General features: G+C 39.6%; 25 non-coding genes and 31 pseudogenes across 25 annotated transcripts; all 56 read left to right on the forward strand.

Moving 5' to 3' along the window:
* The first annotated feature begins 301 nt into the window (after positions 1-301).
* LOC146013820 (5S ribosomal RNA) lies at positions 302-420 on the forward strand. Its single transcript, XR_014446787.1, has one exon. It is a non-coding gene; the product is annotated as a 5S ribosomal RNA (ribosomal RNA).
* A 347-nt stretch (positions 421-767) lies between these two features.
* On the forward strand, positions 768-886 carry LOC146014509 (5S ribosomal RNA). Its single transcript, XR_014447461.1, has one exon. It is a non-coding gene; the product is annotated as a 5S ribosomal RNA (ribosomal RNA).
* A 347-nt stretch (positions 887-1233) lies between these two features.
* LOC146013821 (5S ribosomal RNA) lies at positions 1234-1352 on the forward strand. Its single transcript, XR_014446788.1, has one exon. It is a non-coding gene; the product is annotated as a 5S ribosomal RNA (ribosomal RNA).
* A 346-nt stretch (positions 1353-1698) lies between these two features.
* On the forward strand, positions 1699-1817 carry LOC146014100 (5S ribosomal RNA). The gene has a single exon (XR_014447056.1). It is a non-coding gene; the product is annotated as a 5S ribosomal RNA (ribosomal RNA).
* A 345-nt stretch (positions 1818-2162) lies between these two features.
* Positions 2163-2281, forward strand: LOC146016753 (5S ribosomal RNA). Its single transcript, XR_014449633.1, has one exon. It is a non-coding gene; the product is annotated as a 5S ribosomal RNA (ribosomal RNA).
* Positions 2282-2626: 345 nt separating this feature from the next.
* LOC146013822 (5S ribosomal RNA) lies at positions 2627-2745 on the forward strand. The gene has a single exon (XR_014446789.1). It is a non-coding gene; the product is annotated as a 5S ribosomal RNA (ribosomal RNA).
* A 345-nt stretch (positions 2746-3090) lies between these two features.
* Positions 3091-3209, forward strand: LOC146014371 (5S ribosomal RNA). The gene has a single exon (XR_014447323.1). It is a non-coding gene; the product is annotated as a 5S ribosomal RNA (ribosomal RNA).
* A 345-nt stretch (positions 3210-3554) lies between these two features.
* On the forward strand, positions 3555-3673 carry LOC146011326 (5S ribosomal RNA; annotated as a pseudogene).
* Positions 3674-4018: 345 nt separating this feature from the next.
* On the forward strand, positions 4019-4137 carry LOC146016629 (5S ribosomal RNA). The gene has a single exon (XR_014449513.1). It is a non-coding gene; the product is annotated as a 5S ribosomal RNA (ribosomal RNA).
* A 345-nt stretch (positions 4138-4482) lies between these two features.
* Positions 4483-4601, forward strand: LOC146011327 (5S ribosomal RNA; annotated as a pseudogene).
* A 345-nt stretch (positions 4602-4946) lies between these two features.
* On the forward strand, positions 4947-5065 carry LOC146015940 (5S ribosomal RNA). Its single transcript, XR_014448847.1, has one exon. It is a non-coding gene; the product is annotated as a 5S ribosomal RNA (ribosomal RNA).
* An 897-nt stretch (positions 5066-5962) lies between these two features.
* Positions 5963-6081, forward strand: LOC146011098 (5S ribosomal RNA; annotated as a pseudogene).
* Positions 6082-6426: 345 nt separating this feature from the next.
* On the forward strand, positions 6427-6545 carry LOC146014689 (5S ribosomal RNA). The gene has a single exon (XR_014447635.1). It is a non-coding gene; the product is annotated as a 5S ribosomal RNA (ribosomal RNA).
* Positions 6546-6896: 351 nt separating this feature from the next.
* LOC146011591 (5S ribosomal RNA) lies at positions 6897-7005 on the forward strand (annotated as a pseudogene).
* A 346-nt stretch (positions 7006-7351) lies between these two features.
* Positions 7352-7470, forward strand: LOC146010935 (5S ribosomal RNA; annotated as a pseudogene).
* Positions 7471-7814: 344 nt separating this feature from the next.
* Positions 7815-7933, forward strand: LOC146011035 (5S ribosomal RNA; annotated as a pseudogene).
* Positions 7934-8279: 346 nt separating this feature from the next.
* On the forward strand, positions 8280-8398 carry LOC146010762 (5S ribosomal RNA; annotated as a pseudogene).
* Positions 8399-8742: 344 nt separating this feature from the next.
* On the forward strand, positions 8743-8861 carry LOC146016856 (5S ribosomal RNA). Its single transcript, XR_014449738.1, has one exon. It is a non-coding gene; the product is annotated as a 5S ribosomal RNA (ribosomal RNA).
* Positions 8862-9205: 344 nt separating this feature from the next.
* Positions 9206-9324, forward strand: LOC146016168 (5S ribosomal RNA). Its single transcript, XR_014449065.1, has one exon. It is a non-coding gene; the product is annotated as a 5S ribosomal RNA (ribosomal RNA).
* Positions 9325-9670: 346 nt separating this feature from the next.
* LOC146015232 (5S ribosomal RNA) lies at positions 9671-9789 on the forward strand. Its single transcript, XR_014448160.1, has one exon. It is a non-coding gene; the product is annotated as a 5S ribosomal RNA (ribosomal RNA).
* Positions 9790-10134: 345 nt separating this feature from the next.
* LOC146011247 (5S ribosomal RNA) lies at positions 10135-10253 on the forward strand (annotated as a pseudogene).
* A 344-nt stretch (positions 10254-10597) lies between these two features.
* LOC146015941 (5S ribosomal RNA) lies at positions 10598-10716 on the forward strand. Its single transcript, XR_014448848.1, has one exon. It is a non-coding gene; the product is annotated as a 5S ribosomal RNA (ribosomal RNA).
* A 345-nt stretch (positions 10717-11061) lies between these two features.
* On the forward strand, positions 11062-11180 carry LOC146013823 (5S ribosomal RNA). The gene has a single exon (XR_014446791.1). It is a non-coding gene; the product is annotated as a 5S ribosomal RNA (ribosomal RNA).
* A 346-nt stretch (positions 11181-11526) lies between these two features.
* On the forward strand, positions 11527-11645 carry LOC146010797 (5S ribosomal RNA; annotated as a pseudogene).
* Positions 11646-11989: 344 nt separating this feature from the next.
* On the forward strand, positions 11990-12108 carry LOC146015942 (5S ribosomal RNA). The gene has a single exon (XR_014448849.1). It is a non-coding gene; the product is annotated as a 5S ribosomal RNA (ribosomal RNA).
* Positions 12109-12453: 345 nt separating this feature from the next.
* LOC146013824 (5S ribosomal RNA) lies at positions 12454-12572 on the forward strand. Its single transcript, XR_014446792.1, has one exon. It is a non-coding gene; the product is annotated as a 5S ribosomal RNA (ribosomal RNA).
* Positions 12573-12918: 346 nt separating this feature from the next.
* LOC146010798 (5S ribosomal RNA) lies at positions 12919-13037 on the forward strand (annotated as a pseudogene).
* A 346-nt stretch (positions 13038-13383) lies between these two features.
* LOC146011365 (5S ribosomal RNA) lies at positions 13384-13502 on the forward strand (annotated as a pseudogene).
* Positions 13503-13846: 344 nt separating this feature from the next.
* Positions 13847-13965, forward strand: LOC146013825 (5S ribosomal RNA). Its single transcript, XR_014446793.1, has one exon. It is a non-coding gene; the product is annotated as a 5S ribosomal RNA (ribosomal RNA).
* Positions 13966-14310: 345 nt separating this feature from the next.
* LOC146011126 (5S ribosomal RNA) lies at positions 14311-14429 on the forward strand (annotated as a pseudogene).
* A 347-nt stretch (positions 14430-14776) lies between these two features.
* On the forward strand, positions 14777-14895 carry LOC146010799 (5S ribosomal RNA; annotated as a pseudogene).
* Positions 14896-15240: 345 nt separating this feature from the next.
* Positions 15241-15359, forward strand: LOC146011083 (5S ribosomal RNA; annotated as a pseudogene).
* A 344-nt stretch (positions 15360-15703) lies between these two features.
* On the forward strand, positions 15704-15822 carry LOC146013826 (5S ribosomal RNA). Its single transcript, XR_014446794.1, has one exon. It is a non-coding gene; the product is annotated as a 5S ribosomal RNA (ribosomal RNA).
* Positions 15823-16167: 345 nt separating this feature from the next.
* Positions 16168-16286, forward strand: LOC146014130 (5S ribosomal RNA). The gene has a single exon (XR_014447085.1). It is a non-coding gene; the product is annotated as a 5S ribosomal RNA (ribosomal RNA).
* Positions 16287-16632: 346 nt separating this feature from the next.
* On the forward strand, positions 16633-16751 carry LOC146010800 (5S ribosomal RNA; annotated as a pseudogene).
* Positions 16752-17097: 346 nt separating this feature from the next.
* LOC146011366 (5S ribosomal RNA) lies at positions 17098-17216 on the forward strand (annotated as a pseudogene).
* A 344-nt stretch (positions 17217-17560) lies between these two features.
* Positions 17561-17679, forward strand: LOC146013827 (5S ribosomal RNA). The gene has a single exon (XR_014446795.1). It is a non-coding gene; the product is annotated as a 5S ribosomal RNA (ribosomal RNA).
* Positions 17680-18024: 345 nt separating this feature from the next.
* On the forward strand, positions 18025-18143 carry LOC146011127 (5S ribosomal RNA; annotated as a pseudogene).
* A 347-nt stretch (positions 18144-18490) lies between these two features.
* LOC146010801 (5S ribosomal RNA) lies at positions 18491-18609 on the forward strand (annotated as a pseudogene).
* A 345-nt stretch (positions 18610-18954) lies between these two features.
* On the forward strand, positions 18955-19073 carry LOC146014061 (5S ribosomal RNA). The gene has a single exon (XR_014447019.1). It is a non-coding gene; the product is annotated as a 5S ribosomal RNA (ribosomal RNA).
* A 346-nt stretch (positions 19074-19419) lies between these two features.
* On the forward strand, positions 19420-19538 carry LOC146011038 (5S ribosomal RNA; annotated as a pseudogene).
* A 345-nt stretch (positions 19539-19883) lies between these two features.
* Positions 19884-20002, forward strand: LOC146011128 (5S ribosomal RNA; annotated as a pseudogene).
* A 347-nt stretch (positions 20003-20349) lies between these two features.
* Positions 20350-20468, forward strand: LOC146010802 (5S ribosomal RNA; annotated as a pseudogene).
* Positions 20469-20813: 345 nt separating this feature from the next.
* On the forward strand, positions 20814-20932 carry LOC146011130 (5S ribosomal RNA; annotated as a pseudogene).
* Positions 20933-21279: 347 nt separating this feature from the next.
* On the forward strand, positions 21280-21398 carry LOC146010805 (5S ribosomal RNA; annotated as a pseudogene).
* Positions 21399-21743: 345 nt separating this feature from the next.
* On the forward strand, positions 21744-21862 carry LOC146014063 (5S ribosomal RNA). Its single transcript, XR_014447021.1, has one exon. It is a non-coding gene; the product is annotated as a 5S ribosomal RNA (ribosomal RNA).
* A 346-nt stretch (positions 21863-22208) lies between these two features.
* Positions 22209-22327, forward strand: LOC146011039 (5S ribosomal RNA; annotated as a pseudogene).
* A 345-nt stretch (positions 22328-22672) lies between these two features.
* LOC146011131 (5S ribosomal RNA) lies at positions 22673-22791 on the forward strand (annotated as a pseudogene).
* A 347-nt stretch (positions 22792-23138) lies between these two features.
* On the forward strand, positions 23139-23257 carry LOC146010806 (5S ribosomal RNA; annotated as a pseudogene).
* A 345-nt stretch (positions 23258-23602) lies between these two features.
* Positions 23603-23721, forward strand: LOC146014064 (5S ribosomal RNA). Its single transcript, XR_014447022.1, has one exon. It is a non-coding gene; the product is annotated as a 5S ribosomal RNA (ribosomal RNA).
* Positions 23722-24067: 346 nt separating this feature from the next.
* On the forward strand, positions 24068-24186 carry LOC146010452 (5S ribosomal RNA; annotated as a pseudogene).
* Positions 24187-24531: 345 nt separating this feature from the next.
* On the forward strand, positions 24532-24650 carry LOC146014065 (5S ribosomal RNA). Its single transcript, XR_014447023.1, has one exon. It is a non-coding gene; the product is annotated as a 5S ribosomal RNA (ribosomal RNA).
* Positions 24651-24996: 346 nt separating this feature from the next.
* Positions 24997-25115, forward strand: LOC146011040 (5S ribosomal RNA; annotated as a pseudogene).
* A 345-nt stretch (positions 25116-25460) lies between these two features.
* LOC146011132 (5S ribosomal RNA) lies at positions 25461-25579 on the forward strand (annotated as a pseudogene).
* A 347-nt stretch (positions 25580-25926) lies between these two features.
* On the forward strand, positions 25927-26045 carry LOC146010807 (5S ribosomal RNA; annotated as a pseudogene).
* A 345-nt stretch (positions 26046-26390) lies between these two features.
* On the forward strand, positions 26391-26509 carry LOC146010454 (5S ribosomal RNA; annotated as a pseudogene).
* Positions 26510-26698: the final 189 nt, after the last annotated feature.

The raw sequence follows: 26698 nt of genomic DNA on the forward strand, positions 1-26698 counted from the left end.
ATTGGAAACTTTTTATTTTTATTGCCAGTACAGACATTTGGAAGAGGTCAAACAGACACAATAGCCATCACCTAAAGACTTACCACACTGTTTAGGCCCAATTCCAACTGCTTTTGGCAGCTAAACAGTGTTGGGCCTCTTTAGTAGTTTAATTTAAGACTCCCTGCTAATATCATGTCCTGTAGGTCTTTTTACATTACCAACACATGATTTTTTTCAGTAAGCCAATACAGTTAGGAAACTTTTTTATTAGCTTACCTGGTGATAGAAGTAGAAGAGGGCAAAAAAGTGCCTGTATCTCACCTACAGCCATACCACATTGGATAGGCCCAATCTCGTCTGATCTTGGAAGCTAAGCAGTGTTGGGCCTGGTTAGTACTTGGGTGGGAGACCACATGGGAACACCAGGTGCTGTAGGTTTTTTCACATTACATGCAAATTGTTTTTATTCTCTAGCTATTTAAATTGGAAACTTTTTTTCTTTTTATTGCCAGTACAGACATTTGGAAGAGGTCAAACAGACACAATAGCCATCACCTAAAGACTTACCACACTGTTTAGGCCCAATTCCAACTGCTTTTGGCAGCTAAACAGTGTTGAGCCTGTTTAGTAGTTTAATTTAAGACCCCCTGCTAATATCATGTCCTGTAGGTCTTTTTACATTACCAACACATGATTTTTTTAAGTAAGCCAATACAGTTAGGAAACTTTTTTATTAGCTTACCTGGTGATAGAAGTAGAAGAGGGCAAAAAAGTGCCTGTATCTCAACTACAGCCATACCACATTGGATAGGCCCAATCTCGTCTGAACTTGGAAGCTAAGCAGTGTTGGGCCTGGTTAGTACTTGGGTGGGAGACCACATGGGAACACCAGGTGCTGTAGGTTTTTTCACATTACAGGCAAATTTTTTTTTTATTCTCTAGCTATTTAAATTGGAAACTTTTTATTTTTATTGCCAGTACAGACATTTGGAAGAGGTCAAACAGACACAATAGCCATCACCTAAAGACTTACCACACTGTTTAGGCCCAATTCCAACTGCTTTTGGCAGCTAAACAGTGTTGGGCCTCTTTAGTAGTTTAATTTAAGACTCCCTGCTAATATCATGTCCTGTAGGTCTTTTTACATTACCAACACATGATTTTTTTCAGTAAGCCAATACAGTTAGGAAACTTTTTTATTAGCTTACCTGGTGATAGAAGTAGAAGAGGGCAAAAAAGTGCCTGTATCTCACCTACAGCCATACCACATTGGATAGGCCCAATCTCGTCTGATCTTGGAAGCTAAGCAGTGTTGGGCCTGGTTAGTACTTGGGTGGGAGACCACATGGGAACACCAGGTGCTGTAGGTTTTTTCACATTACATGCAAATTGTTTTTATTCTCTAGCTATTTAAATTGGAAACTTTTTTCTTTTTATTGCCAGTACAGACATTTGGAAGAGGTCAAACAGACACAATAGCCATCACCTAAAGACTTACCACACTGTTTAGGCCCAATTCCAACTGCTTTTGGCAGCTAAACAGTGTTGAGCCTGTTTAGTAGTTTAATTTAAGACCCCCTGCTAATATCATGTCCTGTAGGTCTTTTTACATTACCAACACATGATTTTTTTAAGTAAGCCAATACAGTTAGGAAACTTTTTTATTAGCTTACCTGGTGATAGAAGTAGAAGAGGGCAAAAAAGTGCCTGTATCTCACTTACAGCCATACCACATTGGATAGGCCCAATCTCGTCTGATCTTGGAAGCTAAGCAGTGTTGGGCCTGGTTAGTACTTGGGTGGGAGACCACCTGGGAACACCAGGTGCTGTAGGTTTTTTCACATTACTGGCAAATTGTTTTTATTCTCTAGCTATTTAAATTGGAAACTTTTTCTTTTTATTGCCAGTACAGACATTTGGAAGAGGTCAAACAGACACAATAGCCATCACCTAAAGACTTACCACACTGTTTAGGCCCAATTCCAACTGCTTTTGGCAGCTAAACAGTGTTGAGCCTCTTTAGTAGTTTAATTTAAGACCCCCTGCTAATATCATGTCCTGTAGGTCTTTTTACATTACCAACACATGATTTTTTTCAGTAAGCCAATACAGTTAGGAAACTTTTTTATTAGCTTACCTGGTGATAGAAGTAGAAGAGGACAAAAAAGTGCCTGTATCTCACCTACAGCCATACCACATTGGATAGGCCCAATCACATCTGATCTTGGAAGCTAAGCAGTGATGGGCCTGGTTAGTACTTGGGTGGGAGACCACATGGGAACACCAGGTGCAGTAGGTTTTTTCACATTACAGGCAAATTGTTTTTATTCTCTAGCTATTTAAATTGAAAACTTTTTCTTTTTATTGCCAGTACAGACATTTGGAAGAGGTCAAACAGACACAATAGCCATCACCTAAAGACTTACCACACTGTTTAGGCCCAATTCCAACTGCTTTTGGCAGCTAAACAGTGTTGAGCCTCTTTAGTAGTTTAATTTAAGACCCCCTGCTAATATCATGTCCTGTAGGTCTTTTTACATTACCAACACATGATTTTTTTCAGTAAGCCAATACAGTTAGGAAACTTTTTTATTAGATTACCTGGTGATAGAAGTAGAAGAGGGCAAAAAAGTGCCTGTGTCTCACCTACAGCCATACCACATTGGATAGGCCCAATCTCGTCTGATCTTGGAAGCTAAGCAGTGTTGGGCCTGGTTAGTACTTGGGTGGGAGACCACATGGGAACACCAGGTGCTGTAGGTTTTTTCACATTACAGGCAAATTGTTTTTATTCTCTAGCTATTTATATTGGAAACTTTTTCTTTTTATTGCCAGTACAGACATTTGGAAGAGGTCAAACAGACACAATAGCCATCACCTAAAGACTTACCACACTGTTTAGGCCCAATTCCAACTGCTTTTGGCAGCTAAACAGTGTTGAGCCTCTTTAGTAGTTTAATTTAAGACCCCCTGCTAATATCATGTCCTGTAGGTCTTTTTACATTACCAACACATGATTTTTTTCAGTAAGCCAATACAGTTAGGAAACTTTTTTATTAGCTTACCTGGTGATAGAAGTAGAAGAGGGCAAAAAAGTGCCTGTATCTCACTTACAGCCATACCACATTGGATAGGCCCAATCTCGTCTGATCTTGGAAGCTAAGCAGTGTTGGGCCTGGTTAGTACTTGGGTGGGAGACCACATGGGAACACCAGGTGCTGTAGGTTTTTTCACATTACAGGCAAATTGTTTTTATTCTCTAGCTATTTAAATTGGAAACTTTTTCTTTTTATTGCCAGTACAGACATTTGGAAGAGGTCAAACAGACACAATAGCCATCACCTAAAGACTTACCACACTGTTTAGGCCCAATTCCAACTGCTTTTGGCAGCTATACAGTGTTGAGCCTCTTTAGTAGTTTAATTTAAGACCCCCTGCTAATATCATGTCCTGTAGGTCTTTTTACATTACCAACACATGATTTTTTTCAGTAAGCCAATACAGTTAGGAAACTTTTTTATTAGCTTACCTGGTGATAGAAGTAGAAGAGGACAAAAAAGTGCCTGTATCTCACCTACAGCCATACCACATTGTATAGGCCCAATCACGTCTGATCTTGGAAGCTAAGCAGTGATGGGCCTGGTTAGTACTTGGGTGGGAGACAACATGGGAACACCAGGTGCAGTAGGTTTTTTCACATTACAGGCAAATTGTTTTTATTCTCTAGCTATTTAAATTGGAAACTTTTTCTTTTTATTGCCAGTACAGACATTTGGAAGAGGTCAAACAGACACAATAGCCATCACCTAAAGACTTACCACACTGTTTAGGCCCAATTCCAACTGCTTTTGGCAGCTAAACAGTGTTGAGCCTCTTTAGTAGTTTAATTTAAGACCCCCTGCTAATATCATGTCCTGTAGGTCTTTTTACATTACCAACACATGATTTTTTTCAGTAAGCCAATACAGTTAGGAAACTTTTTTATTAGCTTACCTGGTGATAGAAGTAGAAGAGGGCAAAAAAGTGCCTGTATCTCACCTACAGCCATACCACATTGGATAGGCCCAATCTCGTCTGATCTTGGAAGCTAAGCAGTGTTGGGCCTGGTTAGTACTTGGGTGGGAGACCACCTGGGAACACCAGGTGCTGTAGGTTTTTTCACATTACTGGCAAATTGTTTTTATTCTCTAGCTATTTAAATTGGAAACTTTTTCTTTTTATTGCCAGTACAGACATTTGGAAGAGGTCAAACAGACACAATAGCCATCACCTAAAGACTTACCACACTGTTTAGGCCCAATTCCAACTGCTTTTGGCAGCTATACAGTGTTGAGCCTCTTTAGTAGTTTAATTTAAGACCCCCTGCTAATATCATGTCCTGTAGGTCTTTTTACATTACCAACACATGATTTTTTTCAGTAAGCCAATACAGTTAGGAAACTTTTTTATTAGCTTACCTGGTGATAGAAGTAGAAGAGGACAAAAAAGTGCCTGTATCTCACCTACAGCCATACCACATTGTATAGGCCCAATCACGTCTGATCTTGGAAGCTAAGCAGTGATGGGCCTGGTTAGTACTTGGGTGGGAGACAACATGGGAACACCAGGTGCAGTAGGTTTTTTCACATTACAGGCAAATTGTTTTTATTCTCTAGCTATTTAAATTGGAAACTTTTTCTTTTTATTGCCAGTACAGACATTTGGAAGAGGTCAAACAGACACAATAGCCATCACCTAAAGACTTACCACACTGTTTAGGCCCAATTCCAACTGCTTTTGGCAGCTAAACAGTGTTGAGCCTCTTTAGTAGTTTAATTTAAGACCCCCTGCTAATATCATGTCCTGTAGGTCTTTTTACATTACCAACACATGATTTTTTTCAGTAAGCCAATACAGTTAGGAAACTTTTTTATTAGATTACCTGGTGATAGAAGTAGAAGAGGGCAAAAAAGTGCCTGTATCTCACCTACAGCCATACCACATTGGATAGGCCCAATCTTGTCTGATCTTGGAAGCTAAGCAGTGTTGGGCCTGGTTAGTACTTGGGTGGGAGACCACATGGGAACACCAGGTGCTGTAGGTTTTTTCACATTACAGGCAAATTGTTTTTATTCTCTAGCTATTTATATTGGAAACTTTTTCTTTTTATTGCCAGTACAGACATTTGGAAGAGGTCAAACAGACACAATAGCCATCACCTAAAGACTTACCACACTGTTTAGGCCCAATTCCAACTGCTTTTGGCAGCTAAACAGTGTTGAGCCTCTTTAGTAGTTTAATTTAAGACCCCCTGCTAATATCATGTCCTGTAGGTCTTTTTACATTACCAACACATGATTTTTTTCAGTAAGCCAATACAGTTAGGAAACTTTTTTATTAGCTTACCTGGTGATAGAAGTAGAAGAGGGCAAAAAAGTGCCTGTATCTCACCTACAGCCATACCACATTGGATAGGCCCAATCTCGTCTGATCTTGGAAGCTAAGCAGTGTTGGGCCTGGTTAGTACTTGGGTGGGAGACCACATGGGAACACATTGGATAGGCCCAATCTCAACTGATCTTGGAAGCTAAGCAGTGTTGGGCCTGGTTAGTACTTGGGTGGGAGACCACATGGGAACACCAGGTGCTGTAGGTTTTTTCACATTACAGGCAAATTGTTTTTATTCTCTAGCTATTTAAATTGGAAACTTTTTCTTTTTATTGCCAGTACAGACATTTGGAAGAGGTCAAACAGACACAATAGCCATCACCTAAAGACTTACCACACTGTTTAGGCCCAATTCCAACTGCTTTTGGCAGCTAAACAGTGTTGAGCCTCTTTAGTAGTTTAATTTAAGACCCCCTGCTAATATCATGTCCTGTAGGTCTTTTTACATTACCAACACATGATTTTTTTTAAGTAAGCCAATACAGTTAGGAAACTTTTTTATTAGCTTACCTGGTGATAGAAGTAGAAGAGGGCAAAAAAGTGCCTGTATCTCACCTACAGCCATACCACATTTGATAGGCCCATTCTCGTCTGATCTTGGAAGCTCAGCAGTGTTGGGCCTGGTTAGTACTTGGGTGGGAGACCACATGGGAACACCAGGTGCTGTAGGTTTTTTCACATTACTGGCAAATTGTTTTTATTCTCTAGCTATTTAAATTGGAAACTTTTTCTTTTTATTGCCAGCACAGACATTTGGAAGAGGTCAAACAGACACAATACCCATCACCTAAAGACTTACCACACTGTTTAGGCCCAATTCCAACTGCTTTTGGCAGCTAAACAGTGTTGAGCCTCTTTAGTAGTTTAATTTAAGACCCCCTGCTAATATCATGTCCTGTAGGTCTTTTTACATTACCAACACATGATTTTTTTCAGTAAGCCAATACAGTTAGGAAACTTTTGTATTAGCTTACCTGGTGATAGAAGTAGAAGAGGGCAAAAAAGTGAATTTAACTCACCTACAGCCATACCACATTGGATAGGCTCAATCTCGTCTGATCTTGGAAGCTAAGCAGTGTTGGGCCTGGTTAGTACTTGGGTGGGAGACCACATGGGAACACCAGGTGCTGTAGGTTTTTTCACATTACTGGCAAATTGTTTTTATTCTTTAGCTATTTAAATTGGAAACTTTTTCTTTTTCTTTTTATTGCCAGCACAGACATTTGGAAGAGGTCAAACAGACACAATAGCCATCACCTAAAGACTTACCACACTGTTTAGGCCCAATTCCAACTGCTTTTGGCAGCTAAACAGTGTTGAGCCTCTTTAGTAGTTTAATTTAAGACCCCCTGCTAATATCATGTCCTGTAGGTCTTTTTACATTACCAACACATGATTTTTTTCAGTAAGCCAATACAGTTAGGACACTTTTGTATTAGCTTACCTGGTGATAGAAGTAGAAGAGGGCAAAAAAGTACCTGTATCTCACCTACAGCCATACCACATTGGATAGGCCTGATCTTGAAAGCTAAGCAGTGTTGGGCCTGGATAGTACTTGGGTGGGAGACCACATGGGAACACCAGGTGCTGTAGGTTTTTTCACATTACTGGCAAATTGTTTTTATTCTCTAGATATTTAAATTGGAAACTTTTTCTTTTTATTGCCAGCACTGACATTTGGAAGAGGTAAAACAGACACAATATCCATCACCTAAAGACTTACCACACTGTTTAGGCCCAATTCCAACTGCTTTTGGCAGCTAAACAGTGTTGAGGCTCTTTAGTAGTTTAATTTAAGACCCCCTGCTAATATCATGTCCTATAGGTCTTTTTACATTACCAACACTTGATTTTTTTGAAGTAAGCCAATACATTTAGGAAACTTTTTTATTAGCTTACCTGGTGATAGAAGTAGAAGAGGGCAAAAAAGTGCCTGTATCTTACCTACAGCCATACCACATTGGATAGGCCCAATCTCGTCTAATCTTGGAAGCTAAGCAGTGTTGGGCCTGGTTAGTACTTGAGTGGGAGACCACATGGAAACACCAGGTGCTGTAGGTTTTTTCACATTACTGGCAAATTGTTTTTATTCTCTAGCTATTTAAATTGGAAACTTTTTCTTTTTATTGGCAGCACTGACATTTGGAAGAGGTAAAACAGACACAATATCCATCACCTAAAGACTTACCACACTGTTTAGGCCCAATTCCAACTGCTTTTGGCAGGTAAACAGTGTTGAGGCTATTTAGTAGTTTAATTTAAGACCCCCTGATAATATCATGTCCTGTAGGTCTTTTTACATTACCAACACATGATTTTTTTCAGTAAGCCAATACAGTTATGTAACTTTTTTATAACTTACCTGGTGATAGAAGTAGAAGAGGGCAAAAAAGTGCCTGTATCTCACCTACAGCCATACCATATTGGATAGGCCCAATCTCGTCTGATCTTGGAATCTAAGCAGTGTTGGGCCTGGTTAGTACTTGGGTGGGAGACCACATGGGAACACCATTTGCTGTAGGTTTTTTCACATTACTGGCGAATTGTTTTTATTCTCTAGCTATTTAAATTGGAAACTTTTTCTTTTTATTGCCAGCACAGACATTTGGAAGAGGTCAAACAGACACAATAGCCATCACCTAAAGACTTACCACACTGTTTAGGCCCAATTCCAACTGCTTTTGGCAGCTAAACAGTGTTGAGGCTCTTTAGTAGTTTAATTTAAGACCCCCTGCTAATATCATGTCCTGTAGGTCTTTTTACATTACCAACACATGATTTTTTTTAAGTAAGCCAATACAGTTAGGAAACTTTTTTATTAGCTTACCTGGTGATAGAAGTAGAAGAGGGCAAAAAAGTGCCTGTATCTCACCTACAGCCATACCACATTGGCTAGGCCCAATCTCGTCTGATCTTGGAAGCTAAGCAGTGTTGGGCCTGGTTAGTACTTGGGTGGGAGACCACATGGATACACCAGGTGCTGTAGGTTTTTTCACATTACTGGCAAATTGTTTTTATTCTCTAGCTATTTAAATTGGAAACTTTTTCTTTTTATTGCCAGCACTGACATTTGGAAGAGGTAAAACAGACACAATATCCATCACCTAAAGACTTACCACACTGTTTTGGCCCAATTCCAACTGCTTTTTGCAGGTAAACAGTGTTGAGGCTATTTAGTAGTTTAATTTAAGACCCCCTGATAATATCATGTCCTGTAGGTCTTTTTACATTACCAACACATGATTTTTTTCAGTAAGCCAATACAGTTAGGTAACTTTTTTATAACTTACCTGGTGATAGAAGTAGAAGAGGGCAAAAAAGTGCATGTATCTCACCTACAGCCATACCACATTGGATAGGCCCAATCTCGTCTGATCTTGGAAGCTAAGCAGTGTTGGGCCTGGTTAGCACTTGGGTGGGAGACCACATGGGAACACCAGGTGCTGTAGGTTTTTTCACATTACTGGCAAATTGTTTTTATTATCTAGCTATTTAAATTGGAAACTTTTTCTTTTTATTGCCAGCACAGACATTTGGAAGAGGTCAAACAGACACAATAGCCATCACCTAAAGACTTACCACACTGTTTAGGCACAATTCCAACTGCTTTTGGCAGCTAAACAGTGTTGAGCCTCTTTAGTAGTTTAATTTAAGACCCCCTGCTAATATCATGTCCTGTAGGTCTTTTTACATTACCAACACATGATTTTTTTCAGTAAGCCAATACAGTTAGATAACTTTTTTATAACTTACCTGGTGATAGAAGTAGAAGAGGGCAAAAAAGTGCCTGTATCTCACCTACAGCCATACCACATTGGATAGGCCCAATCTTGTCTGATCTTGGAAGCTAAGCAGTGTTGGGCCTGGATAGTACTTGGGTGGGAGACCACATGGGAACACCAGGTGCTGTAGGTTTTTTCACATTACTGGCAAATTGTTTTTATTCTCTAGCTATTTAAATTGGAAACTTTTTCTTTTTATTGCCAGCACTGACATTTGGAAGAGGTAAAACAGACACAATATCCATCACCTAAAGACTTACCACACTGTTTAGGCCCAATTCCAACTGCTTTTGGCAGCTAAACAGTGTTGAGGCTCTTTAGTAGTTTAATTTAAGACCCCCTGCTAATATCATGTCCTGTAGGTCTTTTTACATTACCAACACATGATTTTTTTTAAGTAAGCCAATACAGTTAGGAAACTTTTTTATTAGCTTACCTGGTGATAGAAGTAGAAGAGGGCAAAAAAGTGCATGTATCTCAACTACAGCCATACCACATTGGATAGGCCCAATCTCGTCTGATCTTGGAAGCTAAGCAGTGTTGGGCCTGGTTAGTACTTGGGTGGGAGACCACATGGGAACACCAGGTGCTGTAGGTTTTTTCACATTACTGGCAAATTATTTTTATTCTCTAGCTATTTAAATTGGAAACTTTTTCTTTTTATTGCCAGCACAGACATTTGGAAGAGGTCAAACAGACACAATAGCCATCACCTAAAGACTTGCCACACTGTTTTGGCCCAATTCCAACTGCTTTTGGCAGCTAAACAGTTTTGAGCCTCTTTCGTAGTTTAATTTAAGACCCCCTGCTAATATCATGTCCTGTAGGTCTTTTTACATTACCAACACATGATTTTTTTCAGTAAGCCAATACAGTTAGGAAACTTTTGTATTAGCTTACCTGGTGATAGAAGTAGAAGAGGGCAAAAAAGTGCCTGTGTCTCACCTACAGCCATACCACATTGGATAGGCCCAATCTAGTCTGATCTAGGAAGCTAAGCAGTGTTGGGCCTGGTTAGTACTTGGGTGGGAGACCACATGGAAACACCAGGTGCTGTAGGTTTTTTCACATTACTGGCAAATTGTTTTTATTCTCTAGCTATTTAAATTGGAAACTTTTTCTTTTTATTGCCAGCACTGACATTTGGAAGAGGTAAAACAGACACAATATCCATCACCTAAAGACTTACCACACTGTTTTGGCCCAATTCCAACTGCTTTTGGCAGGTAAACAGTGTTGAGGCTATTTAGTAGTTTAATTTAAGACCCCCTGATATAATCATGTCCTGTAGGTCTTTTTACATTACCAACACATGATTTTTTTCAGTAAGCCAATACAGTTAGGTAACTTTTTTATAACTTACCTGGTGATAGAAGTAAAAGAGGGCAAAAAAGTGCCTGTATCTCACCTACAGCCATACCACATTGGATAGGCCCAATCTTGTCTGATCTTGGAAGCTAAGCAGTGTTGGGCCTGGTTAGTACTTGGGTGGGAGACCACATGGGAACACCAGGTGCTGTAGGTTTTTTCACATTACTGGCAAATTGTTTTTATTCTCTAGCTATTTAAATTGGAAACTTTTTCTTTTTATTGCCAGCACAGACATTTGGAAGAGGTCAAACAGACACAATAGCCATCACCTAAAGACTTACCACACTGTTTAGGCACAATTCCAACTGCTTTTGGCAGCTAAACAGTGTTGAGCCTCTTTAGTAGTTTAATTTAAGACCCCCTGCTAATATCATGTCCTGTAGGTCTTTTTACATTACCAACACATGATTTTTTTCAGTAAGCCAATACAGTTAGGAAACTTTTTTATTAGCTTACCTGGTGATAGAAGTAGAAGAGGGCAAAAAAGTGCCTGTATCTCACCTACAGCCATACCACATTGGATAGGCCCAATCTCGTCTGATCTTGGAAGCTAAGCAGTGTTGGGCCTGGTTAGTACTTGGGTGGGAGACCACATGGGAACACCAGGTGCTGTAGGTTTTTTCACATTACTGGCAAATTGTTTTTATTCTCTAGCTATTTAGATTGGAAACTTTTTCTTTTTATTGCCAGCACAGACATTTGGAAGAGTTCAAACAGACACAATAGCCATCACCTAAAGACTTACCACACTGTTTAGGCACAATTCCAACTGCTTTCGGCAGCTAAACAGTGTTGAGCCTCTTTAGTAGTTTAATTTAAGACCCCCCTGCTAATATCATGTCCTGTAGGTCTTTTTACATTACCAACACATGATTTTTTTCAGTAAGCCAATACAGTTAGGAAACTTTTGTATTAGCTTACCTGGTGATAGAAGTAGAAGAGGGCAAAAAAGTGCCTGTATCTCACCTACAGCCATACCACATTGGATAGGCCCAATCTCGTCTGATCTTGGAAGCTAAGCAGTGTTCGTCCTGGTTAGTACTTGGGTGGGAGACCACATGGGAACACCAGGTGCTGTAGGTTTTTTCACATTACTGGCAAATTGTTTTTATTCTCTAGCTATTTAAATTGGAAACTTTTTCTTTTTATTGCCAGCACTGACATTTGGAAGAGGTAAAACAGACACAATATCCATCACCTAAAGACTTACCACACTGTTTAGGCCCAATTCCAACTGCTTTTGGCAGGTAAACAGTGTTGAGGCTATTTAGTAGTTTAATTTAAGACCCCCTGATATAATCATGTCCTGTAGGTCTTCTTACATTACCAACACATGATTTTTTTCAGTAAGCCAATACAGTTAGGTAACTTTTTTATAACTTACCTGGTGATAGAAGTAAAAGAGGGCAAAAAAGTGCCTGTATCTCACCTACAGCCATACCACATTGGATAGGCCCAATCTTGTCTGATCTTGGAAGCTAAGCAGTGTTGGGCCTGGTTAGTACTTGGGTGGGAGACCACATGGGAACACCAGGTGCTGTAGGTTTTTTCACATTACTGGCAAATTGTTTTTATTCTCTAGCTATTTAAATTGGAAACTTTTTCTTTTTATTGCCAGCACAGACATTTGGAAGAGGTCAAACAGACACAATAGCCATCACCTAAAGACTTACCACACTGTTTAGGCACAATTCCAACTGCTTTTGGCAGCTAAACAGTGTTGAGCCTCTTTAGTAGTTTAATTTAAGACCCCCTGCTAATATCATGTCCTGTAGGTCTTTTTACATTACCAACACATGATTTTTTTCAGTAAGCCAATACAGTTAGGAAACTTTTTTATTAGCTTACCTGGTGATAGAAGTAGAAGAGGGCAAAAAAGTGCCTGTATCTCACCTACAGCCATACCACATTGGATAGGCCCAATCTCGTCTGATCTTGGAAGCTAAGCAGTGTTGGGCCTGGTTAGTACTTGGGTGGGAGACCACATGGGAACACCAGGTGCTGTAGGTTTTTTCACATTACTGGCAAATTGTTTTTATTCTCTAGCTATTTAGATTGGAAACTTTTTCTTTTTATTGCCAGCACAGACATTTGGAAGAGTTCAAACAGACACAATAGCCATCACCTAAAGACTTACCACACTGTTTAGGCACAATTCCAACTGCTTTCGGCAGCTAAACAGTGTTGAGCCTCTTTAGTAGTTTAATTTAAGACCCCCCTGCTAATATCATGTCCTGTAGGTCTTTTTACATTACCAACACATGATTTTTTTCAGTAAGCCAATACAGTTAGGAAACTTTTGTATTAGCTTACCTGGTGATAGAAGTAGAAGAGGGCAAAAAAGTGCCTGTATCTCACCTACAGCCATACCACATTGGATAGGCCCAATCTCGTCTGATCTTGGAAGCTAAGCAGTGTTCGTCCTGGTTAGTACTTGGGTGGGAGACCACATGGGAACACCAGGTGCTGTAGGTTTTTTCACATTACTGGCAAATTGTTTTTATTCTCTAGCTATTTAAATTGGAAACTTTTTCTTTTTATTGCCAGCACTGACATTTGGAAGAGGTAAAACAGACACAATATCCATCACCTAAAGACTTACCACACTGTTTAGGCCCAATTCCAACTGCTTTTGGCAGCTAAACAGTGTTGAGGCTCTTTAGTAGTTTAATTTAAGACCCCCTGCTAATATCATGTCCTGTAGGTCTTTTTACATTACCAACACATGATTTTTTTTAAGTAAGCCAATACAGTTAGGAAACTTTTTTATTAGCTTACCTGGTGATAGAAGTAGAAGAGGGCAAACAAGTGCCTGTATCTCACCTGCAGCCATACCACATTGGATAGGCCCAATCTCGTCTGATCTTGGAAGCTAAGCAGTATTGTTCCTGGTTAGTACTTGGGTGGGAGACCACATGGGAACACCAGGTGCTGTAGGTTTTTTCACATTACTGGCAAATTGTTTTTATTCTCTAGCTATTTAAATTGGAAACTTTTTCTTTTTTTTGCCAGCACAGACATTTGGAAGAGGTCAAACAGACACAATAGCCATCACCTAAAGACTTACCACACTGTTTAGGCCCAATTCCAACTGCTTTTGGCAGCTAAACAGTGTTGAGCCTCTTTAGTAGTTTAATTTAAGACCCCCTGCTAATATCATGTCCTGTAGGTCTTTTTACATTACCAACACATGATTTTTTTCAGTAAGCCAATACAGTTAGGTAACTTTTTTATAACTTACCTGGTGATAGAAGTAGAAGAGGGCAAAAAAGTGCCTGTATCTCACCTACAGCCATACCACATTGGATAGGCCCAATCTCGTCTGATCTTGGAAGCTAAGCAGTGTTGGGCCTGGTTAGTACTTGGGTGGGAGACCACATGGGAACACCAGGTGCTGTAGGTTTTTTCACATTACTGGCAAATTGTTTTTATTCTCTAGCTATTTAAATTGGAAACTTTTTCTTTTTATTGCCAGCACAGACATTTGGAAGAGGTCAAACAGACACAATAGCCATCACCTAAAGACTTACCACACTGTTTAGGCACAATTCCAACTGCTTTTGGCAGCTAAACAGTGTTGAGCCTCTTTAGTAGTTTAATTTAAGACCCCCTGCTAATATCATGTCCTGTAGGTCTTTTTACATTACCAACACATGATTTTTTTCAGTAAGCCAATACAGTTAGGAAACTTTTTTATTAGCTTACCTGGTGATAGAAGTAGAAGAGGGCAAAAAAGTGCCTGTATCACACCTACAGCCATACCACATTGGATAGGCCCAATCTTGTCTGATCTTGGAAGCTAAGCAGTGTTGGGTCTGGTTAGTACTTGGGTGGGAGACCACATGGGAACACCATGTGCTGTAGGTTTTTTCACATTACTGGCAAATTGTTTTGATTCTCTAGCTATTTAAATTGGAAAGTTTTTCTTTTTATTGCCAGCACTGACATTTGGAAGAGGTAAAACAGACACAATATCCATCACCTAAAGACTTACCACACTGTTTAGGCCCAATTCCAACTGCTTTTGGCAGCTAAACAGTGTTGAGGCTCTTTAGTAGTTTAATTTAAGACCCCCTGCTAATATCATGTCCTGTAGGTCTTTTTACATTACCAACACATGATTTTTTTTAAGTAAGCCAATACAGTTAGGAAACTTTTTTTATTAGCTTACCTGGTGATAGAAGTAGAAGAGGGCAAAAAAGTGCCTGTATCTCACCTACAGCCATACCACATTGGATAGGCCCAATCTCGTCTGATCTTGGAAGCTAAGCAGTGTTCGTCCTGGTTAGTACTTGGGTGGGAGACCACATGGGAACACCAGGTGCTGTAGGTTTTTTCACATTACTGGCAAATTGTTTTTATTCTCTAGCTATTTAAATTGGAAACTTTTTCTTTTTATTGCCAGCACAGACATTTGGAAGAGGTCAAACAGACACAATAGCCATCACCTAAAGACTTACCACACTGTTTAGGCACAATTCCAACTGCTTTTGGCAGCTAAACAGTGTTGAGCCTCTTTAGTAGTTTAATTTAAGACCCCCTGCTAATATCATGTCCTGTAGGTCTTTTTACATTACCAACACATGATTTTTTTCAGTAAGCCAATACAGTTAGGAAACTTTTGTATTAGCTTACCTGGTGATAGAAGTAGAAGAGGGCAAAAAAGTGCCTGTGTCTCACCTACAGCCATACCACATTGGATAGGCCCAATCTAGTCTGATCTTGAAAGCTAAGCAGTGTTGGGCCTGGTTAGTACTTGGGTGGGAGACCACATGGAAACACCAGGTGCTGTAGGTTTTTTCACATTACTGGCAAATTGTTTTTATTCTCTAGCTATTTAAATTGGAAACTTTTTCTTTTTATTGCCAGCACTGACATTTGGAAGAGGTAAAACAGACACAATATCCATCACCTAAAGACTTACCACACTGTTTTGGCCCAATTCCAACTGCTTTTGGCAGGTAAACAGTGTTGAGGCTATTTAGTAGTTTAATTTAAGACCCCCTGATATAATCATGTCCTGTAGGTCTTTTTACATTACCAACACATGATTTTTTTCAGTAAGCCAATACAGTTAGGTAACTTTTTTATAACTTACCTGGTGATAGAAGTAAAAGAGGGCAAAAAAGTGCCTGTATCTCACCTACAGCCATACCACATTGGATAGGCCCAATCTCGTCTGATCTTGGAAGCTAAGCAGTGTTGGGCCTGGTTAGTACTTGGGTGGGAGACCACATGGGAACACCAGGTGCTGTAGGTTTTTTCACATTACTGGCAAATTGTTTTTATTCTCTAGCTATTTAAATTGGAAACGTTTTCTTTTTATTGCCAGCACAGACATTTGGAAGAGGTCAAACAGACACAATAGCCATCACCTAAAGACTTACCACACTGTTTAGGCACAATTCCAACTGCTTTTGGCAGCTAAACAGTGTTGAGCCTCTTTAGTAGTTTAATTTAAGACCCCCTGCTAATATCATGTCCTGTAGGTCTTTTTACATTACCAACACATGATTTTTTTCAGTAAGCCAATACAGTTAGGAAACTTTTTTATTAGCTTACCTGGTGATAGAAGTAGAAGAGGGCAAAAAAGTGCCTGTATCTCACCTACAGCCATACCACATTGGATAGGCCCAATCTCGTCTGATCTTGGAAGCTAAGCAGTGTTGGGCCTGGTTAGTACTAGAGTGGGAGACCACATGGGAACACCAGGTGCTGTAGGTTTTTTCACATTACTGGCAAATTGTTTTTATTCTCTAGCTATTTAGATTGGAAACTTTTTCTTTTTATTGCCAGCACAGACATTTGGAAGAGTTCAAACAGACACAATAGCCATCACCTAAAGACTTACCACACTGTTTAGGCACAATTCCAACTGCTTTCGGCAGCTAAACAGTGTTGAGCCTCTTTAGTAGTTTAATTTAAGACCCCCCTGCTAATATCATGTCCTGTAGGTCTTTTTACATTACCAACACATGATTTTTTTCAGTAAGCCAATACAGTTAGGAAACTTTTGTATTAGCTTACCTGGTGATAGAAGTAGAAGAGGGCAAAAAAGTGCCTGTATCTCACCTACAGCCATACCACATTGGATAGGCCCAATCTCGTCTGATCTTGGAAGCTAAGCAGTGTTCGTCCTGGTTAGTACTTGGGTGGGAGACCACATGGGAACACCAGGTGCTGTAGGTTTTTTCACATTACTGGCAAATTGTTTTTATTCTCTAGCTATTCAAATTGGAAACTTTTTCTTTTTATTGCCAGCACTGACATTTGGAAGAGGTAAAACAGACACAATATCCATCACCTAAAGACTTACCACACTGTTTAGGCCCAATTCCAACTGCTTTTGGCAGCTAAACAGTGTTGAGGCTCTTTAGTAGTTTAATTTAAGACCCCCTGCTAATATCATGTCCTGTAGGTCTTTTTACATTACCAACACATGATTTTTTTTAAGTAAGCCAATACAGTTAGGAAACTTTTTTATTAGCTTACCTGGTGATAGAAGTAGAAGAGGGCAAACAAGTGCCTGTATCTCACCTGCAGCCATACCACATTGGATAGGCCCAATCTCGTCTGATCTTGGAAGCTAAGCAGTATTGTTCCTGGTTAGTACTTGGGTGGGAGACCACATGGGAACACCAGGTGCTGTAGGTTTTTTCACATTACTGGCAAATTGTTTTTATTCTCTAGCTATTTAAATTGGAAACTTTTTCTTTTTATTGCCAGCACAGACATTTGGAAGAGGTCAAACAGACACAATAGCCATCACCTAAAGACTTACCACACTGTTTAGGCCCAATTCCAACTGCTTTTGGCAGCTAAACAGTGTTGAGCCTCTTTAGTAGTTTAATTTAAGACCCCCTGCTAATATCATGTCCTGTAGGTCTTTTTACATTACCAACACATGATTTTTTTCAGTAAGCCAATACAGTTAGGTAACTTTTTTATAACTTACCTGGTGATAGAAGTAGAAGAGGGCAAAAAAGTGCCTGTATCTCACCTACAGCCATACCACATTGGATAGGCCCAATCTCGTCTGATCTTGGAAGCTAAGCAGTGTTGGGCCTGGTTAGTACTTGGGTGGGAGACCACATGGGAACACCAGGTGCTGTAGGTTTTTTCACATTACTGGCAAATTGTTTTTATTCTCTAGCTATTTAAATTGGAAACTTTTTCTTTTTATTGCCAGCACAGACATTTGGAAGAGGTCAAACAGACACAATAGCCATCACCTAAAGACTTACCACACTGTTTAGGCACAATTCCAACTGCTTTTGGCAGCTAAACAGTGTTGAGCCTCTTTAGTAGTTTAATTTAAGACCCCCTGCTAATATCATGTCCTGTAGGTCTTTTTACATTACCAACACATGATTTTTTTCAGTAAGCCAATACAGTTAGGAAACTTTTTTATTAGCTTACCTGGTGATAGAAGTAGAAGAGGGCAAAAAAGTGCCTGTATCACACCTACAGCCATACCACATTGGATAGGCCCAATCTTGTCTGATCTTGGAAGCTAAGCAGTGTTGGGTCTGGTTAGTACTTGGGTGGGAGACCACATGGGAACACCATGTGCTGTAGGTTTTTTCACATTACTGGCAAATTGTTTTGATTCTCTAGCTATTTAAATTGGAAACTTTTTCTTTTTATTGCCAGCACTGACATTTGGAAGAGGTAAAACAGACACAATATCCATCACCTAAAGACTTACCACACTGTTTAGGCCCAATTCCAACTGCTTTTGGCAGCTAAACAGTGTTGAGGCTCTTTAGTAGTTTAATTTAAGACCCCCTGCTAATATCACGTCCTGTAGGTCTTTTTACATTACCAACACATGATTTTTTTTAAGTAAGCCAATACAGTTAGGAAACTTTTTTTATTAGCTTACCTGGTGATAGAAGTAGAAGAGGGCAAAAAAGTGCCTGTATCTCACCTACAGCCATACCACATTGGATAGGCCCAATCTCGTCTGATCTTGGAAGCTAAGCAGTGTTCGTCCTGGTTAGTACTTGGGTGGGAGACCACATGGGAACACCAGGTGCTGTAGGTTTTTTCACATTACTGGCAAATTGTTTTTATTCTCTAGCTATTTAAATTGGAAACTTTTTCTTTTTATTGCCAGCACAGACATTTGGAAGAGGTCAAACAGACACAATAGCCATCACCTAATGACTTACCACACTGTTTAGGCACAATTCCAACTGCTTTTGGCAGCTAAACAGTGTTGAGCCTCTTTAGTAGTTTAATTTAAGACCCCCTGCTAATATCATGTCCTGTAGGTCTTTTTACATTACCAACACATGATTTTTTTCAGTAAGCCAATACAGTTAGGAAACTTTTGTATTAGCTTACCTGGTGATAGAAGTAGAAGAGGGCAAAAAAGTGCCTGTATCTCACCTACAGCCATACCACATTGGATAGGCCCAATCTCGTCTGATCTTGGAAGCTAAGCAGTGTTGGGCCTGATTAGTACTTGGGTGGGAGACCACATGGGAACACCAGGTGCTGTAGGTTTTTTCACATTACTGGCAAATTGTTTTTATTCTCTAGCTATTTAAATTGGAAACTTTTTCTTTTTATTGCCAGCACTGACATTTGGAAGAGGTAAAACAGACACAATATCCATCACCTAAAGACTTACCACACTGTTTAGGCCCAATTCCAACTGCTTTTGGCAGCTAAACAGTGTTGAGGCTCTTTAGTAGTTTAATTTAAGACCCCCTGCTAATATCATGTCCTGTAGGTCTTTTTACATTACCAACACATGATTTTTTTTAAGTAAGCCAATACAGTTAGCAAACTTTTTTATTAGCTTACCTGGTGATAGAAGTAGAAGAGGGCAAAAAAGTGCCTGTATTTCACCTACAGCCATACCACATTGGATAGGCCCAATCTCGTCTGTTCTTGGAAGCTAAGCAGTGTTGGACCTTGTTAGTACTTGGGTGGGAGACCACATGGGAACACCAGGTGCTGTAGGTTTTTTCACATTACTGGCAAATTGTTTTTATTCTCTAGCTATTTAAATTGGAAACTTTTTCTTTTTATTGCCAGCACAGACATTTGGAAGAGGTCAAACAGACACAATAGCCATCACCTAAAGACTTACCACACTGTTTAGGCACAATTCCAACTGCTTTTGGCAGCTAAACAGTGTTGAGCCTCTTTAGTAGTTTAATTTAAGACCCCCTGCTAATATCATGTCCTGTAGGTCTTTTTACATTACCAACACATGATTTTTTTCAGTAAGCCAATACAGTTAGGAAACTTTTTTATTAGCTTACCTGGTGATAGAAGTAGAAGAGGGCAAAAAAGTGCCTGTATCACACCTACAGCCATACCACATTGGATAGGCCCAATCTTGTCTGATCTTGGAAGCTAAGCAGTGTTGGGTCTGGTTAGTACTTGGGTGGGAGACCACATGGGAACACCATGTGCTGTAGGTTTTTTCACATTACTGGCAAATTGTTTTGATTCTCTAGCTATTTAAATTGGAAACTTTTTCTTTTTATTGCCAGCACTGACATTTGGAAGAGGTAAAACAGACACAATATCCATCACCTAAAGACTTACCACACTGTTTAGGCCCAATTCCAACTGCTTTTGGCAGCTAAACAGTGTTGAGGCTCTTTAGTAGTTTAATTTAAGACCCCCTGCTAATATCATGTCCTGTAGGTCTTTTTACATTACCAACACATGATTTTTTTTAAGTAAGCCAATACAGTTAGGAAACTTTTTTTATTAGCTTACCTGGTGATAGAAGTAGAAGAGGGCAAAAAAGTGCCTGTATCTCACCTACAGCCATACCACATTGGATAGGCCCAATCTCGTCTGATCTTGGAAGCTAAGCAGTGTTCGTCCTGGTTAGTACTTGGGTGGGAGACCACATGGGAACACCAGGTGCTGTAGGTTTTTTCACATTACTGGCAAATTGTTTTTATTCTCTAGCTATTTAAATTGGAAACTTTTTCTTTTTATTGCCAGCACAGACATTTGGAAGAGGTCAAACAGACACAATAGCCATCACCTAAAGACTTACCACACTGTTTAGGCACAATTCCAACTGCTTTTGGCAGCTAAACAGTGTTGAGCCTCTTTAGTAGTTTAATTTAAGACCCCCTGCTAATATCATGTCCTGTAGGTCTTTTTACATTACCAACACATGATTTTTTTCAGTAAGCCAATACAGTTAGGAAACTTTTTTATTAGCTTACCTGGTGATAGAAGTAGAAGAGGGCAAAAAAGTGCCTGTATCACACCTACAGCCATACCACATTGGATAGGCCCAATCTTGTCTGATCTTGGAAGCTAAGCAGTGTTGGGTCTGGTTAGTACTTGGGTGGGAGACCACATGGGAACACCATGTGCTGTAGGTTTTTTCACATTACTGGCAAATTGTTTTGATTCTCTAGCTATTTAAATTGGAAACTTTTTCTTTTTATTGCCAGCACTGACATTTGGAAGAGGTAAAACAGACACAATATCCATCACCTAAAGACTTACCACACTGTTTAGGCCCAATTCCAACTGCTTTTGGCAGCTAAACAGTGTTGAGGCTCTTTAGTAGTTTAATTTAAGACCCCCTGCTAATATCACGTCCTGTAGGTCTTTTTACATTACCAACACATGATTTTTTTTAAGTAAGCCAATACAGTTAGGAAACTTTTTTTATTAGCTTACCTGGTGATAGAAGTAGAAGAGGGCAAAAAAGTGCCTGTATCTCACCTACAGCCATACCACATTGGATAGGCCCAATCTCGTCTGATCTTGGAAGCTAAGCAGTGTTCGTCCTGGTTAGTACTTGGGTGGGAGACCACATGGGAACACCAGGTGCTGTAGGTTTTTTCACATTACTGGCAAATTGTTTTTATTCTCTAGCTATTTAAATTGGAAACTTTTTCTTTTTATTGCCAGCACAGACATTTGGAAGAGGTCAAACAGACACAATAGCCATCACCTAATGACTTACCACACTGTTTAGGCACAATTCCAACTGCTTTTGGCAGCTAAACAGTGTTGAGCCTCTTTAGTAGTTTAATTTAAGACCCCCTGCTAATATCATGTCCTGTAGGTCTTTTTACATTACCAACACATGATTTTTTTCAGTAAGCCAATACAGTTAGGAAACTTTTGTATTAGCTTACCTGGTGATAGAAGTAGAAGAGGGCAAAAAAGTGCCTGTATCTCACCTACAGCCATACCACATTGGATAGGCCCAATCTCGTCTGATCTTGGAAGCTAAGCAGTGTTGGGCCTGATTAGTACTTGGGTGGGAGACCACATGGGAACACCAGGTGCTGTAGGTTTTTTCACATTACTGGCAAATTGTTTTTATTCTCTAGCTATTTAAATTGGAAACTTTTTCTTTTTATTGCCAGCACTGACATTTGGAAGAGGTAAAACAGACACAATATCCATCACCTAAAGACTTACCACACTGTTTAGGCCCAATTCCAACTGCTTTTGGCAGCTAAACAGTGTTGAGGCTCTTTAGTAGTTTAATTTAAGACCCCCTGCTAATATCATGTCCTGTAGGTCTTTTTACATTACCAACACATGATTTTTTTTAAGTAAGCCAATACAGTTAGCAAACTTTTTTATTAGCTTACCTGGTGATAGAAGTAGAAGAGGGCAAAAAAGTGCCTGTATTTCACCTACAGCCATACCACATTGGATAGGCCCAATCTCGTCTGTTCTTGGAAGCTAAGCAGTGTTGGACCTTGTTAGTACTTGGGTGGGAGACCACATGGGAACACCAGGTGCTGTAGGTTTTTTCACATTACTGGCAAATTGTTTTTATTCTCTAGCTATTTAAATTGGAAACTTTTTCTTTTTATTGCCAGCACAGACATTTGGAAGAGGTCAAACAGACACAATAGCCATCACCTAAAGACTTACCACACTGTTTAGGCACAATTCCAACTGCTTTTGGCAGCTAAACAGTGTTGAGCCTCTTTAGTAGTTTAATTTAAGACCCCCTGCTAATATCATGTCCTGTAGGTCTTTTTACATTACCAACACATGATTTTTTTCAGTAAGCCAATACAGTTAGGAAACTTTTTTATTAGCTTACCTGGTGATAGAAGTAGAAGAGGGCAAAAAAGTGCCTGTATCACACCTACAGCCATACCACATTGGATAGGCCCAATCTTGTCTGATCTTGGAAGCTAAGCAGTGTTGGGTCTGGTTAGTACTTGGGTGGGAGACCACATGGGAACACCATGTGCTGTAGGTTTTTTCACATTACTGGCAAATTGTTTTGATTCTCTAGCTATTTAAATTGGAAACTTTTTCTTTTTATTGCCAGCACTGACATTTGGAAGAGGTAAAACAGACACAATATCCATCACCTAAAGACTTACCACACTGTTTAGGCCCAATTCCAACTGCTTTTGGCAGCTAAACAGTGTTGAGGCTCTTTAGTAGTTTAATTTAAGACCCCCTGCTAATATCATGTCCTGTAGGTCTTTTTACATTACCAACACATGATTTTTTTTAAGTAAGCCAATACAGTTAGGAAACTTTTTTTATTAGCTTACCTGGTGATAGAAGTAGAAGAGGGCAAAAAAGTGCCTGTATCTCACCTACAGCCATACCACATTGGATAGGCCCAATCTCGTCTGATCTTGGAAGCTAAGCAGTGTTCGTCCTGGTTAGTACTTGGGTGGGAGACCACATGGGAACACCAGGTGCTGTAGGTTTTTTCACATTACTGGCAAATTGTTTTTATTCTCTAGCTATTTAAATTGGAAACTTTTTCTTTTTATTGCCAGCACAGACATTTGGAAGAGGTCAAACAGACACAATAGCCATCACCTAAAGACTTACCACACTGTTTAGGCACAATTCCAACTGCTTTTGGCAGCTAAACAGTGTTGAGCCTCTTTAGTAGTTTAATTTAAGACCCCCTGCTAATATCATGTCCTGTAGGTCTTTTTACATTACCAACACATGATTTTTTTCAGTAAGCCAATACAGTTAGGAAACTTTTGTATTAGCTTACCTGGTGATAGAAGTAGAAGAGGGCAAAAAAGTGCCTGTATCTCACCTACAGCCATACCACATTGGATAGGCCCAATCTCGTCTGATCTTGGAAGCTAAGCAGTGTTGGGCCTGATTAGTACTTGGGTGGGAGACCACATGGGAACACCAGGTGCTGTAGGTTTTTTCACATTACTGGCAAATTGTTTTTATTCTCTAGCTATTTAAATTGGAAACTTTTTCTTTTTATTGCCAGCACTGACATTTGGAAGAGGTAAAACAGACACAATATCCATCACCTAAAGACTTACCACACTGTTTAGGCCCAATTCCAACTGCTTTTGGCAGCTAAACAGTGTTGAGGCTCTTTAGTAGTTTAATTTAAGACCCCCTGCTAATATCATGTCCTGTAGGTCTTTTTACATTACCAACACATGATTTTTTTTAAGTAAGCCAATACAGTTAGCAAACTTTTTTATTAGCTTACCTGGTGATAGAAGTAGAAGAGGGCAAAAAAGTGCCTGTATTTCACCTACAGCCATACCACATTGGATAGGCCCAATCTCGTCTGTTCTTGGAAGCTAAGCAGTGTTGGGCCTGGTTAGTAATTGGGTGGGAGACCACATGGGAACACCAGGTGCTGTAGGTTTTTTCACATTACAGGCAAATTGTTTTTATTCTCTAGCTATTTATATTGGAAACTTTTTCTTTTTATTGCCAGCACAGACATTTGGAAGAGGTCAAACAGACACAATAGCCATCACCAAAAGACTTACCACACTGTTTAGGCTCAATTCCAACTGCTTTTGGCAGCTAAACAGTGTTGAGCCTCTTTAGTAGTTTAATTTAAGACCCCCTGCTAATATCATGTCCTGTAGGTCTTTTTACATTACCAACACATGATTTTTTTCAGTAAGCCAATACAGTTAGGAAACTTTTTTATTAGCTTACCTGGTGATAGAAGTAGAAGAGGGCAAAAAAGTGCCTGTATCTCACCTACAGCCATACCACATTGGATAGGCCCAATCTCGTCTGATCTTGGAAGCTAAGCAGTGTTGGGCCTGATTAGTACTTGGGTGGGAGACCACATGGGAACACCAGGTGCTGTAGGTTTTTTCACATTACTGGCAAATTGTTTTTATTCTCTAGCTATTTAAATTGGAAACTTTTTCTTTTTATTGCCAGCACTGACATTTGGAAGAGGTAAAACAGACACAATATCCATCACCTAAAGACTTACCACACTGTTTAGGCCCAATTCCAACTGCTTTTGGCAGCTAAACAGTGTTGAGGCTCTTTAGTAGTTTAATTTAAGACCCCCTGCTAATATCATGTCCTGTAGGTCTTTTTACATTACCAACACATGATTTTTTTTAAGTAAGCCAATACAGTTAGCAAACTTTTTTATTAGCTTACCTGGTGATAGAAGTAGAAGAGGGCAAAAAAGTGCCTGTATTTCACCTACAGCCATACCACATTGGATAGGCCCAATCTCGTCTGTTCTTGGAAGCTAAGCAGTGTTGGACCTTGTTAGTACTTGGGTGGGAGACCACATGGGAACACCAGGTGCTGTAGGTTTTTTCACATTACTGGCAAATTGTTTTTATTCTCTAGCTATTTAAATTGGAAACTTTTTCTTTTTATTGCCAGCACAGACATTTGGAAGAGGTCAAACAGACACAATAGCCATCACCTAAAGACTTACCACACTGTTTAGGCACAATTCCAACTGCTTTTGGCAGCTAAACAGTGTTGAGCCTCTTTAGTAGTTTAATTTAAGACCCCCTGCTAATATCATGTCCTGTAGGTCTTTTTACATTACCAACACATGATTTTTTTCAGTAAGCCAATACAGTTAGGAAACTTTTTTATTAGCTTACCTGGTGATAGAAGTAGAAGAGGGCAAAAAAGTGCCTGTATCACACCTACAGCCATACCACATTGGATAGGCCCAATCTTGTCTGATCTTGGAAGCTAAGCAGTGTTGGGTCTGGTTAGTACTTGGGTGGGAGACCACATGGGAACACCATGTGCTGTAGGTTTTTTCACATTACTGGCAAATTGTTTTGATTCTCTAGCTATTTAAATTGGAAACTTTTTCTTTTTATTGCCAGCACTGACATTTGGAAGAGGTAAAACAGACACAATATCCATCACCTAAAGACTTACCACACTGTTTAGGCCCAATTCCAACTGCTTTTGGCAGCTAAACAGTGTTGAGGCTCTTTAGTAGTTTAATTTAAGACCCCCTGCTAATATCATGTCCTGTAGGTCTTTTTACATTACCAACACATGATTTTTTTTAAGTAAGCCAATACAGTTAGGAAACTTTTTTTATTAGCTTACCTGGTGATAGAAGTAGAAGAGGGCAAAAAAGTGCCTGTATCTCACCTACAGCCATACCACATTGGATAGGCCCAATCTCGTCTGATCTTGGAAGCTAAGCAGTGTTCGTCCTGGTTAGTACTTGGGTGGGAGACCACATGGGAACACCAGGTGCTGTAGGTTTTTTCACATTACTGGCAAATTGTTTTTATTCTCTAGCTATTTAAATTGGAAACTTTTTCTTTTTATTGCCAGCACTGACATTTGGAAGAGGTAAAACAGACACAATATCCATCACCTAAAGACTTACCACACTGTTTAGGCCCAATTCCAACTGCTTTTGGCAGCTAAACAGTGTTGAGGCTCTTTAGTAGTTTAATTTAAGACCCCCTGCTAATATCATGTCCTGTAGGTCTTTTTACATTACCAACACATGATTTTTTTCAGTAAGCCAATACAGTTAGCAAACTTTTTTATTAGCTTACCTGGTGATAGAAGTAGAAGAGGGCAAAAAAGTGCCTGTATTTCACCTACAGCCATACCACATTGGATAGGCCCAATCTCGTCTGTTCTTGGAAGCTAAGCAGTGTTGGGCCTGGTTAGTAATTGGGTGGGAGACCACATGGGAACACCAGGTGCTGTAGGTTTTTTCACATTACAGGCAAATTGTTTTTATTCTCTAGCTATTTATATTGGAAACTTTTTCTTTTTATTGCCAGCACAGACATTTGGAAGAGGTCAAACAGACACAATAGCCATCACCAAAAGACTTACCACACTGTTTAGGCTCAATTCCAACTGCTTTTGGCAGCTAAACAGTGTTGAGCCTCTTTAGT

Source organism: Crinia signifera, chromosome 6 (genome assembly GCF_055691185.1).
Source record: "Crinia signifera chromosome 6, ASM5569118v1, whole genome shotgun sequence".
Taxonomy (NCBI): Eukaryota; Metazoa; Chordata; class Amphibia; order Anura; family Myobatrachidae; genus Crinia; species Crinia signifera.